Source organism: Lactuca serriola, chromosome 8 (assembly GCF_051521515.1).
Source record: "Lactuca serriola cultivar US96UC23 chromosome 8, Lser_US96UC23_V15, whole genome shotgun sequence".
Taxonomy (NCBI): Eukaryota; Viridiplantae; Streptophyta; class Magnoliopsida; order Asterales; family Asteraceae; genus Lactuca; species Lactuca serriola.
In genome coordinates, this window is record NC_136415.1 from 193,405,368 (window position 1) to 193,411,644 (window position 6,277).

Here is a 6,277-nt window from a genome sequence, read left to right on the forward strand (position 1 = left end):
GATAATGAATTAAGATTTTGTCACCCTAGACTGGCCGAGTCTAACTGTAGCGAACAACTTAGGTGTAGGGGAGTCACCCCCGTATAGATCAATACATAAACTCTCGCTCTCCCTCTAGGAGAATCTGGTTATAACTACAGACTACGACCGACACTCATTGGTGTCACCCGTTATTTCCCACTAAATCCAACTGAATTTGATTAACCTTGTTTAACAACCCGATTTATGTTTACTTGAACCAAAAGGTAAGCCTAACAGACAAAGAGAAGAGGGCAATAGAGGCCCACTAATCATGTATGTTTTTATAGGCTGTCGAGTATGCAACGGACGCGTTAGCCCATCACACTTATGGTTGATATTTTTGGACCATACTAGCAATGCAATTGGGCCACTAAGGCCCGACAGCATGTAAAAGCCATTGAGGATCCGTTAGGCATGCTATTCGGTCACCAGGAGCCCAATAAGCATGTGTGATAATATTGGGCCCAAGTAATCATGATATTGGGTCATAAGGCCCAATGGCACGAATAGAAAATATTTGATCCCAATAATTGAATCATTATGGTTTGTCGAGTTTAAGTTCGTAGTGTTGGTATTGGTGTTGTGCTACTTGTTTATTTGTAATGATAAAACAAAAATATCTTAACGTTTGATTTATAACGAAGCTTTAGTTATATATATATATATATATATATATATATATATATGTGTGTGTGTGTGTGTGTGTCTATATATATATATATATATATATATATATATATATATATATATATATATATATATATATATATATATATATATATATATATTAAAGCCGTGCGTTATGAGCTTGATATTTTAACCCAACGATTTATAATTATTTATTTGGTCCAAAAACATTTAGTTTAACCATTGTAGCCCCTTTTTCTATAAAAATAGCACTTTTAGTCATTTTTTATGAAAATTGACATTTTTGGTCCTTAAACCATTTTTCTTGATTGTTTTGACCCAAACTTTGTTTAAATAGTAATTTTCAACCCAAAACTATTGTATTTGTCATTTCCAGCCTTTATTTGTAAAAAAATTTACATTTTTAACCAAATTTTTGTAAGTTTTACAATTTTGACCCCAAAATCAAACACTTTGCATTTTTAGTCCAAACTTGGTAATAAACTCATTTTAACCCCTGGAAAAGTTTATTTACATTTTATACCCATAGTTTGTTGAGGTTTTCCAATTCAACCCCGTTAAAATCTCATTTTTCGCAACTTCGGGCCCAAAACCCATTAAGCCCATTTTTAAGCCCATTAAGCTAAAATTTATGTTTTTGACCCTTTAGAAAGTGTTATTTTCATAAAAATCAGCTTTATTACAAATAACCAATTTATAACCCTCATAAAACCGACAAATTACAATTTATGCCCAATCTTTGTTATTTTTGCAAATATGACACTTGTAAGGTTCTTTTGGTTTTGTTTTTCCCTTTTTAACTTAACGAATCTTAGATGCATGTATGTTGTTTATTATGTTTTTTTATGATTCTTTTACCCTTTTTGCTATAGATATCGAAATTCAACAAATTTTACACATTATCACAACCAAAAACTAAAGAAATCACATATAGCATGCAAGCACACATAGATCATCACATAATACTTGTATTCTCCCCTAAAAACAAGTAAAAACCGAAAACAAGGGGGTATGAACTCACCTTGCTTAGTTGTTTCGGTTTTGAAGAAGATGTGAAGAAGATTTTAGGTCCTAGCAAGCTTCCTAGTGTTTATTTCGAGTTTAAGAAGCTTCTAAGAAGTAGATCACGAAAATTGTATGAGTTCGGAAGAGGTTTTGATGAAATAAAGAAATTAGGTTATGGATCTAATCAACAACTTACCAAAGATGATGATTTTTATGGAAGAACCTCCTTGAAATGTTCCAAGATCTTGAAAATTTGGATGGAAAAGAGGATGTGCTTGAGAGTGTTTGAGATGAAAGTTTGAAGATGTGTGTGTGTTTGGTGGTTCTTGGCCGAGTAGAAGATGAGAGGGAGAGAGAGAAGTGAAATGACCCTTATAGATGCATGTTGGTCCAGGCATGGAGGTATGGGGTGTAATAAAGAGGTGGCACCTCCTAAAGTCAACCCTCCCCATTTTTACATCTTTCCCTTTTTTTTGTTTTTCTACTTGGGCTGAGAGAGTGAGAAGGAAGAGAATGGCTTGGGCCTTTTGTGCTTGATTCCCATAATATGAGGCCCAATTTGATGGTTTTTGGCCCATTGGACCTTTAAAGTAGTTCACGACCCAAATCTTGCATAAAAGAATGGATTTGAGCCCATTAAGGCTAATTGGATTTGTCATGGACCAACAAGGCCCATTAAAGGTAAACCAATCCATTTTTAGACTTATAAGGCCCAAAAAGGTTAAGTCTCATGAGACTGGGTCCAATTAGAGCCTATTTAAGAGTTCTAAGCCCAAAATAGTCAAATTGGAAGCTTATTGGTCCATTAGGCCCAATAAGGAAATCCTAGTCCATATTGAACTTAAACCGGGATTTCTAGGATTTCCAATCTTTTGTTGACTATTTAAGTGTTTGATGAAATTTTGGTGTCATTGAACAAACATCATACATACTTTCAAGTTTTAGTTACGAATGTTATCATTGCTAATGTTTTCAGAAGCATTAGAATTCTTAGTTGTGATAGTCGCACTTAGCAAACTTCAAGGAATTTTGAGGACTGTTGGAAGTAGTCTTAAAGGTAAGAATGTTGTTCCTACTCCTACTACCGCCTCTGCTCTAGAAATTGGGCAAGGTAAATGGAAGAATAGGAAAACCCCTTCGAAGGGTACCAAGGGAAACTCTCCTGATGGCTCCTCTTCGAGTGGAACCAAAGGTGGTTCTGCCACTCCCTCTTCCAACCTGAAGGATGCACAATGCTTCTACTGTCTGGAAAAGGGGCACTGGAAGCGAAGCTATCCCAAGTACTTGCAGGATGTTAAGGATGGGAAAGTTAAACCCACCCATGTAGGTATTTACACTATATTGTCTAATAACTCACCACATACTAATTCTTGGGTCCATGATACAGGGTGTGGAATTCACATTTGTTCTGATTTGCAGGGCCTAAAAAGAAGTGAGGATGTGGAGCATGGGATGATAAACTTGATCATGGGGAATATGAAAGCTTCACCTATCACCAAGATTGGATTTTATTCTTTATTGCTTAGTATTGGGTTAATATTAGATTTGAATAAATGTTGTTACTCGTCTGAAATGGCAAGAAATATTATTTCCTTTCATGGTTTGTACAAACAAGGATTTACTTTTTCATTTGATAATGAATGTGGTGGTATTAATGCTTTTTATAATGGTGTTTTTTTTTATTTTAAAGCATTACCTTGTGATGGTGTATATGCAACTGTGTTGGTTGTAGACAACTTAGGAAATAGTGTATTTCATATTGATTCTTCCACTAGTTTGGATAAGGCATACTTGTGGTATTGTCGTCTTGGACATGTCAACAAGAAGCGCATAGGACAACTCCAAAATGCTGGAGTCCTAGAGTCATTTGACTTAAAGTTAGATGATAGTTGCGAATCTTGTTTACTTGGAAAAATGACTAAGTCACCCTTCACTGGTACTTGTGCTAGGGGTGAAGGTTTGTTGGACCTCATACACACATATGTGTGTGGACCCTTTAGAACCGCTATAAGGGATGCTAACCGCTTCTATGTGACTTTTACTGATGATTACAATAGATATGGTTATGTCTACTTAATCAAGCATAAGTTAGAAACCTTTGAGAAATTCAAAGAGTTTAAACAAGAAGTAGAGAATCAGTTGGGCAGGATGATAAAGATGCTCTGATCCGATCGGGGTGATGAGTATCTTATTATCGAGTTCCTTGACTATCTTAAGGAATGTGGAATTGTTTCACAATTGACACCTCGTAGGACACCACAGCTGAATGGTGTGGCTGAGAGGTGCAATCGAACCTTGTTGGACATGGTTCATTGCATGATGAGTCGAACTTTGTTACCAATCTCATTCTGGGGGTATGTCTTAGAGAATGTCGCCCATATCCTTAATCTAGTCCCTACCAAAAAGGTTGCCAAAACACCTCACGAGATATGGACTGGGAAAGTTCCCCCTTTAGACCACATCAAGATTTGGGGTTGCGAGGCTTTCATGAGATGTGAGACTCATGAGAAGCTTGAACCTCGAAGTGAGAAATGTAGTTTCATCGGCTAGCCACATAAATCTTTTGTTTATGTCTTCTACAGGCCTAGCGACAATGTTGTCTTCGTGGCGAGGAGAGGAGTCTTTCGTGAGAGAGAATTCATAATCCAAGGAAACAGTAGGTAGCAAATTGACCTTGAAGAAATTGAAGAGTCAAGCGGTGAATGAACCTCAAACACTAGCAGTCAACCTGAGGACGAAATTCCTGTTGAGCTGATTGATGAGTTTGTACCTCTAAGGCATTCCCCAAGAGTTAGGAACACACCTGATTATTATTATGGTTTCCTTATTACTACAGAAGGTGATGCATTTATCAGGGATAGTACACTGATAAATTTGTATGAACCTAACAACTTCAAGGAAGCCATGGCAGGCCCTGAATTTACCAAATGGCATGAGGCTATGGATAGCGAGATTTAATCCATGTACACACTTATAAAGCGCGATTGGTTGCGAAGGGATTTACTCAAACTCCGGGAGTTGACTATGATTAGACCTTCTCACCGGTAGCAAAGATTAAGTCTATTAGGGTTATGCTAGCCATAGCTGCATTTCATGACTATGAAATATGGAAAATGGATGTCAAAACTGATTTCCTTAATGGAAAGTTGGTTGAGGATGTTTACATGAGTCAGCCAGAGGATTTTGTTGATGCAAAGTACCCTAATAGAGTGTGTAAGCTTGAGAAATACATATATGGATTAAAACAAGCATCTCGAAGATGCAATCTTTGTTTCGGTGAGAAAGTCAAAGAGTTTGGCTTTTCGAGGAGCGAGGATGAGTCCTGTGTATATGTTAAGGCTAGTGGGAGTATAGTTAGCTTTTTGGTATTGTATCTGGATGACATACTACTCATAGGAAATGACATTCCAACCTTGCAGGAGGTTAAGTCCTGGCTTGGGAAGGATTCCAAGAAAGGTGACTTATCGATCCAGAGTAATGTCAAACTGAGTAACACTCAGAGCCCGAGTATAGAGTCGGAGATAGCTGAGATCAGTCGAGTACCGTATGCTTCTGTTGTAGGCTCGATCGTGTATGCTATGACTTGTACTCGCCCTAATGTGGCCTTTGCTTTGAGCATGGTCAGCAGATATCAAGGGAATCCTGGCAAGGCTCACTGGACTGTGGTAAAGAATATTCTCAAGTTCCTGCGGAGGACTAAGGACTGGGTCCTTACCCTTGGTGGGAGTGATGACTTGAGAGTAGTGGGGTATAGTGACACCAACTTTTAGATTGATACGGATAATTTCCGCTCTTAGTCGGGCTGGGTCTTTACCATAAATGGAGGAGCAATTACTTGGAAACGTTCCAAGCAGGAGATGGTAGCTGATTTAACTTGCGAATAAGAGTATATAGCAGAAAGCGAGGCGGCGAATGAGGCAATATGGTTAAAGAACTTCATTGGGGACCTTGGAGTTGTACCAGCTATAAAGGAGCCTATGGACATTTTCTACGATAACGAGAGTGCAGTTGCCTTAGCCAAGGAACCAAGGGATCACGACAGATCCAGACACATCGACAAAAAATACCACTTCATTAGACATCAAATAGAAGAAGGACTCCTTGTGGCAAAGAGGGTATCATCGGATGAGAACCCAGCAGATTCCCTCACAAAGCGACTGTGTAGGGTTAAGCATTTACAACATGCGAGGTGCATTGGGCTGAAGGATGATATTAGTTTTAGTAATTAGACAGCTTTCGAAACTTGTAATAGTTGAAATGTAATTGACATTTGATGTTTAAATAAAAGGTGTTTTAGTTACTAGTATGGTACTGTCTTGTGTCAATCATTTACTATTGTTTCATTTTGCATGTTTTGACTTCCAGAATAATTATGTTATGGAATATCATATTATTCAAAACCTATCCACAGTCGATCATAATTTGGAAGTAGGTATTGAAATAAGACTGTCATGAATTAGGTTTGTAGATTTGTCTGAATTGTATTAGACATAACAATTATTGTTGCAACATTCACGAGTGCTCATAAGTTCTGAGTATTGGAATCAACCCACACTCACTTGTATCACTTCATGGAATTTATCTCGAGTGATCGTGAGATGGT